The sequence below is a fragment of the Haemaphysalis longicornis genome, unplaced genomic scaffold (genome assembly GCF_048455015.1).
Source record: "Haemaphysalis longicornis isolate Haplotype H1 unplaced genomic scaffold, Haemaphysalis longicornis Haplotype H1 scaffold_7, whole genome shotgun sequence".
NCBI classification, from domain to species: Eukaryota; Metazoa; Arthropoda; class Arachnida; order Ixodida; family Ixodidae; genus Haemaphysalis; species Haemaphysalis longicornis.
In genome coordinates this window covers 100,068,459-100,076,328 of record NW_027526422.1, presented here as the reverse complement: position 1 = coordinate 100,076,328, position 7,870 = coordinate 100,068,459, and the positions used below count along the sequence as shown (strand labels likewise).

Below are 7,870 nucleotides of genomic sequence, written 5' to 3'. Positions count from 1 at the left end.
ATTTACTTTCGTACTCCCATGTTTACCGTTTTAGTACTTAACCAAATAGCCGCCGCTTACAATCCTTAGAAAATCTCTCCAACCCCCTCCCCTCGGCCCCCGTGTAAGTACGATCTAGTTCAATAATGCACGATCCACTTCCAAATTCATGGGAAGGAAACGAATAGCTTGCTTACTTCACGAGTGTCTTCGTGAGTGCTCAAGAAAATCATCCCACGGAAGTATTCAAAAGAACTGCTAATGCTGCGAAGCTGACTCACCTGCTCTGCTGATATAGCTCTACTCTTTTTGAAGCCGTTTTGCATAGAATAAACTTTTTTTCGCAAGAACGCCATCACAGCATTCTTGAAAGCGAATTGAAATATAATATTTATAAAAAGGCCGCATCATTATTAGTGTTTCAATCCAATACGGGCCAAATACAAACTCATGCTGATATTGCTCACGTTCACTGCCCAATTTTTATCTGCTTGGGGGCATAAACGTCCCTTAGCTGACATGTACAACCTATTTTATAATAGCTTTGAGAGCGTTGCATTTAGGTCTCATTACAAACTTTCGCTTTCTTCTCAAATTCGCTTAATAAAGTGTATTGGTCCCATTAAAAAAAGCCCTCATATATTTGCAAATTGTTCACGTTTCTACGTCGAAAGACGACGATATTTTTCAAAAAAAAGCCAGTTAGGGAGGATGTTGACAGACCCTCTTAGGATCCATAATTGATAACAACACCCAACGGGCTCACTTGTAGCTGTGTTTGCATATGAAGTTGCCAGTGCACTGTCGCTCTCCAACGAAACACTCACACTCGCCAGCAAACAACCATAAAGAAGGACCACAAAGTTTACGCTGTAAGTTTGAAAAGGAAATACAAAAAAAGAAACAATTCCGTCGAGCCGGATTCGAACCAGCGACCTATGGATATCAGTGCGAAACCTCTACAGTCCACCGCTCTACCAACAGAGCTATCGACGGCCACAGGAGACCGCTGACACTGACGTTGATTGCATAGACGCCGGCCCTCGCCGTTTCCGTGCCACTAAGAAAAATCTAGAGCGAAGGTAACGTTGCAAGAAAACACATAATTGCCTCGAGGTGAAAGGATAAGGAGTTCTGCCGCTACGCGGAAATGTAAAACTGGGCCGGAGCTGCCGCCACCGGCGGAGTGGCCTTTTTCATGCACCTGGCGTGATGGTTTGTTCTTTGGCGAATTATTCACTGTCTCCAAAGGCCTGTGTGTTTGTTCCTTATTTTTCTCGCCTTTTGTTCATTGCTCTTCCATTCAATTGTGTTTGGCATAAAAGGACTCTTGCAGAACGAAATTTATCTTCGTTGGTTTGTACGGTAATGAGGGCCACCCCTTGCTAAAATCACAAAATACCTCCAGCGACTGTATTACCCTGTCAAAGTAGAGGAACAAGCGGCACAGCAAAGACATCTTTTTCAGTTATGGCTCCAGCAGAATTCGACAAGATGTGCTCTTGAAGTGCAGGTAAAACACTATCATCTGCCCAAACTCAATGACGTCGTCGACCGATGGAATAACTATGCCTTCTACATGTGACATGTCGATGGCCGTTTGACGATAAGAGATGACCGCAGACGTCGAAGAGAGGACGTCACAGCCCAATATGAGATTGTGGGCAGACGGAGAGTGCACAGTCGATACTATTGTGAGTAACTCCGACGAAGAGCACCCGAATTCCACAGTACCTGAAGGTTTGATTTCAGTCTTATTGCCAAGGCATTTCCTTTGGGCAAGCTCCGGCCGGGTGCTGCTTTTGAGCTTGACGACTCCCAGGAAATTACCACCTGTTAGTCTGTAATTTACAATATACTAACGGTTTTAGAAAGAAAGAACATAAGATAAGAATCGAGGAAACTCTGGGTCACAAGTGATTTTTATAAAAAAAGAAAACTCGAGAAAAATATTATGGCAATTTTTTTCGATCTCGTGACACCAATGTTTTAAGTGAGTACAAGCGCCCCCCGAAAAAAATAACTTAAACTCTGACCTAGAAAAAGCTAGACTTTTCAAAGGGAAGTTTGAGTCTATTTCCAGCCATCCGAGTAAAATATGAAGTGCAATCAGAAATTTAGTTGGTACACCAGAGAATTCTATCCGAGACGAATTAGTAATAGGCAACGTAGAGGGAAGTCTTGAGTGTCTCGACGTAACATTTAACAGTTATTTTCTGGATTCGGGCGCTGCACCCTTGTCCTGCAAGCCATGCTTCGAATGTAGGAAATACATCCCGTCTGAAATGTCGCCCTCTGTCTTTTTGGCACTTAGTCCTGATTTGCAAATAATTAATATTTTTAGGTCGTTAGACAAAAGTACTGAATCCGGTACGCCCATTAGAGCCTTAGCGGATCTCCATTCTGTCGTTGCGAATATATGCTGTACTGCGTTTGAAATCGGCATACTTCTGTAAAGCATGTAAAAAGAAAGAGCAGTCATTATTCACAAAGGCGTCCTCGGGACAATATACGTAACTACCGCTACATTTACGTTCTTTCTTTGTTTTCAAAAGTAGTTGGGCATCTTTTTGAAACATGCTTAAATAAATTTGTGAATATACTTCCTCTATTCATGAATGAGCAATATGATTTCCGCGAAGTTAAATCAACTGAGATGGCACTACAAAAAAAAGACAACTTAACTAGTAATTTTAAAACACAACAGTCTACTATAGGTTCATCTTTTGATTTTAGAAAGGCATTTGATTTAATTGAACACGACGTTCTGTTTCTAAAATTGCGTCTCTACGAAATTAGGGACATACTTTTAAAATTGCGTAGAAGTTATTTGAACGGTCGCTTACAGCGCGGTTTTATCACTAGATATCAACCTTCGTTAAAACCAATCACTCACGGGATTTCCTAATGTTCATTCTGGGTCCATTATTGCTTTATATATATCTATATATATATATTAATGACATTGTACACATGCCAGGTACACCAGAAATCACTTTGAATGCTAATGATTATAGTGTATTTTTCTCTAGGAGGCAGTTAAGCAATGTTATTACCACTGTTAGCACTTGGTTAGTTGACTGGATAACATAGTTAAAGGTGAATCAATTGCAGCTAATTGTTGGAAAAACTAAATACGTAGTGGTAAATCGCACAAATAAACCGCATGATTATGAAACCCAAATACAGTTTCGCAATTGTGTTACAACATGATAGTTGATACTTATTCCAAGCATTACGGAAGGATGTGAAGATCTCCGAATTGGCCGAGGAATTTGCGGACGCGTACACTTACACAATGTCTGCGGGACTCCTTTCCCCGTTAGCCTCCATGTCCTCCTCAGTGTTGGATGCCCCATTCACGCCTCGGGAGTTCGAGAGCACGCTAAGTTCCTTACGCAGGCGATGTTCACCAGGTCCTGAGGCAATCTCCAATCAAATGCTGCTTAATTTGCCTACGGAACGCAAAAACGATCTCCTCCGGTACTTCAACCACATTTAGGGGACTGGTGCCGTTCCTTCTTCGTGGAAACTCGTCTGGGTGGTGCCGGTTCTTAAACCTGGAAAGGACCGAACTGTAGTGTCTTCATACCGGCCTGTTTCCCTCACATCTTGTGTGGCGAAGTTGATGGAGAACCTGGTTTGTGCGAGGCTAACCTGGTGGCTAGACCGTTATAAAAAACTACCATACTGCATGACTGGGTTCCGACGACGCTTAAGCGCCCAGGATAGTGTTTGAACCGAGTGCTTGAACTTTTAACTATAGCTCTGTTTTATGACGTTTCGAAAGCCTATGGCTGTCTCCTGAGACAAGCAACAGTGGACAGACTACGTGCAATGGCGGTGTCAGCATACCTTCGTCGCTTCGTTCACGGCTTTCTCACAGACGGTACATGCAAGCACGGTTTCGGAGTGTGCTAAGCGAAAAAAGAACCGTCTCGAGGAGGGTTCCCCAGGGTAGTGTTTTGTCCCCTATTCTGTTTAATGCGGCTATGGCTGGGCTACCTGCAGCACTAAAAGAAGTTCGACAACGAGCTCAAGTATCCGTGTACGCGGACGATGTTTGCATCTGGTTTTCCGGATATCAACATGAGTGACTGGCAGGAATGGCTCAACGGAGTGTTCACACCATGCAGAAATATTTGTCCTCCGTGGGACTGACGCTCTCGGCCGAGAAGTCCTGTTTTGTTCTTTTCCCTGGGAACAGGCGATGGTCCACATTGGGCAGCCTGTCTATGCGTCAAGCCCCTCACGTGCGGTTCCTTGGTGTCACCCTCGACAGCAGACTGTACAGGTGACGGGCAGTCGACATGACTGTTTCGGCTCTGCTTCCCCGTGTGAACATTTTGAGGAAGATTGCTGGAGCAAAGGGGGCGAATCACCCAGCGTAGATGATTAAGCTGCACTCAGCTCTGATTGTGACTCGCATTCTTTACCACTTGCGTGATCTCCCCTTCAGAATCCCAGTATGAGCGCCTCGAAGCGTTGCATAGGAAATTGCTGAGGATTGCAATTGGAGTTCCTGAGGAGCGGCAAACTAGAAGGTAATACGGGAGAGCCAGTCTGCTACACTCCGCTTGATGGCGTTTCAGATGTTACTGACGCAGGTAATGCGTCTTGGGGAAGCCAGTGGTGGAAGAGCAATAATACGGCAGCTTCGATCAAGGACGGCCTCTCATGCGCACACTGATCTTAACACTCTGAGAATATTGTGCCATCAGTGGCTGGGAAACTTCCCATCTCAATGCTGCCATGGTCTTACGAGAGCCTGCAGTGTCAGCTACATGTTCCTCACATGAGAGTCAAGTGAAACACGCCAGTGAAAGCAGCCAGAGTTTTGGTTCTTCAACATCTGGAGAACACTTATCCCAATCACCTTCAAATTTTTACGGATGGCTCAGTCGATCCGTACAGAGGGGTTAGTGCAGCCGCGTAGATCATTCCTGATGCCAAGGTTTCGTGGGCAGCACGCCTGGATCCTGTGGTATCCTCCACCGAATCCGAGTGCATTGCAATCGCTGCTGCTTTGAGAAAACTTAAGTCGTATAAGCTGCAGGAAGTTGTAATTCTGACTGACTCAAAAGCAGCACTACAACTTTTGCAGCATGGGATCCACACGAAAAAAGACTGTCAGCCTTCCTTGCGGCTTGTGCGAGAACTTAGCAGCAAGGGTTTCAATGTGCAGTTTCAATCGATTCCATCCCATGTTGGCGTCAAGGGCAATGAGACCGCTGATCAGATGGCACGGAGTGCGCTGCAATTTGCACCGACAGTTAAAGTTTCCCCCAATCACTGGAACGACTTCAGGCGAACAGTGGGCGAATATTTCAAGTCTCTGGTAAATCCCTATCACCAGCCTTGCGTCACAAAGGGGCTTACAAAATCGGAGGCAACATTGCTGTACCGCATCCGAACGGGCTTAGCGAAGACAACAGCATGGATATTCAAGGTGGGCCTCGTGCGATCGCCTCTGTGTTCGTCATGTGCAGTGATAGGGGATGTACACAACTACGTAATGTGTTGCCAATAGTATGATGTCGAGCGGACTGCAATGCTCTCAGCGATTCCGAAGCCGGCAGCCCCTGGCAGCACTCTGAACCACATTGTCTTTCCAAGGGGACATTGGATGCTGCGAAGAGACGTGTCACGCCTTCTCCTAAGCTTCCTTGAGGAGACGGAGCTGGCAAACTTGTGGTAAAAGGACACTACCTTTGGCTAATTAGGAGGAGCTCGGGTGGAGCAATTGCCGGCATATCCAGCCAGGCTAACGCCGCCTGATCTCACAACCACCACCACCACCACCACCACCAAGGAGTTGTTTTCGAAGAAAGCCTGAGCTGGACACCACATATAAATAGCGTGCATGCAAATGTGTCAAAATTCATAGAAATGCATAAAATTAGAGAAATGATTTCTAAAACCTTATAATGTCAACTATATGATGCACTGGTGCAATCTCACTTGCACTACTGCTTGTTAGTATGGGGTACCGCGACTATGACGAATATAAAATGGATAACAGCACTACAATAATGAGCAGTTTGCTGTGTTGAAAATCATCAGTACTTAAAACAAACCTCCCCTCCTGCCTTCTCCGAGAATACATTGCTAAAGGTTACGCAGCTGTTTGAATTTAAGCTTTCAATACGCATTTGTTACAAAACCAAACTTGACGAATGCCACTTTTATACACTCTATCAACCACACAACATGTATATACACTTATACATGAACTATACAAAACCCCAATGGTTACAAACATCCTGATATTCCCAAAACGGTACATGAGTTCAGTTCGATACATGCCTTTAAAAGCAATGTTAAGCAGTACCTTCTTACTCGTGCCATGAAATGAACTGTGCCTAATTTTAATTATTGTATACACTGAACGACTGTTCTTTTGCACGCCTGTGTATTTCTTTTTGCGAATAGTTCTTTGAGTTACGTTTCTTGAATATTGATCTTGTTTTCTTTTGCCGCCTGTGGTTTGTCTAAGTTTGTTGCTACCGCTGTTAGCAATGATCATGTACGGCTGAATGGGCCTTAGTCAGGCGGAGTTCATCTGCATTTAGCCTGATCACCCGAGATCTTGTTGCCTCATCAAACAGATAAATAAAATAAGCACAAGATATAATTTATAATGAGTGCTACCGAAAATAAAGCCACGCTGCCCAAAAGAAGCGCTGTGACAGAATTTAAAGGAACAGGAGCCTCCAAAACAAAGATAGATAAATAAACAAGCACAAGATGTAATTGATACTGACTGTAACCGAAAATAAAGCCAGGCTGTTCAAAAGAAGCACTGTGTTACAACAGAATAGAACACGATCCCTAAAAACAAGGGGACGCCAACAAACGCCTGCCACATATCACAGCAGAGGCGAAAAGCGCAGCCAGCTGACTCTCGGCCAATGTCCGGAGAGGTCACTCGGTGTACAACTGGCGCTCCAGTTTAATCGAACTCGGCGATTGGACGGAAAGCGGTTCTCACCATGCCCGTCGATAGCTCAGTTGGTAGAGCGGTATACTGTAGAGGTTTCGCACTGCGGACATCCATAGGTCGCTGGTTCGAATCCGGCTCGACGGACTAGCTTTTGTTTTATTCTTTTTGTGTCACACTTAGAGGCGGGTGTGACTCCTTCCTAAGGCAGTAAGCTTGCGCCTTTGTTTTTTCGTAGCGCATTTTGCTTGCGGTACAACGCTGCGTGGTTTTGATGGATGAATTTATTGATAGTGTACTATTGAAAACACCGGTTACACCTGTGTTACGCGGCCGTTTCAAAAGCCTTCCGAAGGCCGTTGAACCAATTATCTATCGGGTGCCTCGTTGTAAATACACAGGGCACACTTGTTGGCCAGCGCTCAACTGTCAATTCAAAGATGCCGTGTAGCACACGCATTGCTGGGCTCTACTTGTGTCCCCATATGAACAGAAAAACAGCGTACAGGTGTCAGCGAGAATAGAGTGGGCAATTGTATTAAAAAAACCACAACCCACTCACGTATCTTCGAAGTGAGGTCGAAAAAAGACCGACGTGATAAAGTGACGGGAGAGGCAAAAAATTAACTACCACTCCATGTCGTTATTCCTTTATTTTCACAGAATATTTTAAAATACTTTTCAAATGCGAACTATTTTCCAAATACTTTTCCGAATGTATGATTTCACGACGTATAATTAGCTGCGATTATTAGCCTCCGTGTTACAAATTCAACATACAGTTTTCCCACCCTGTGCCCGCTGCTGGTTTCGACAGAAACAAATTTGATACCACAAAGGGCCGCATGGAACAAAATACCTGTTTCAGTGAGCAGTGAACGCGACATTCTCTCGGATACATGTAGTGTAAGCTCCACCTGTCACCGCTGCTTTGCCGAAACGTAAAGCGAC

The 7,870-nt window shown here is 44.6% G+C and overlaps 2 non-coding genes across 2 annotated transcripts; one reads left to right on the top strand and one right to left on the bottom strand.

Moving 5' to 3' along the window:
• Positions 1-887: 887 nt before the first annotated feature.
• Trnay-gua (transfer RNA tyrosine (anticodon GUA)) lies at positions 888-975 on the bottom strand. Its single transcript is given in 2 exon segments — positions 888-923; positions 939-975. It is a non-coding gene; the product is annotated as a tRNA-Tyr (tRNA).
• Positions 976-6,975: 6,000 nt separating this feature from the next.
• On the top strand, positions 6,976-7,066 carry Trnay-gua (transfer RNA tyrosine (anticodon GUA)). The gene is given in 2 exon segments: positions 6,976-7,012; positions 7,031-7,066. It is a non-coding gene; the product is annotated as a tRNA-Tyr (tRNA).
• Positions 7,067-7,870: the final 804 nt, after the last annotated feature.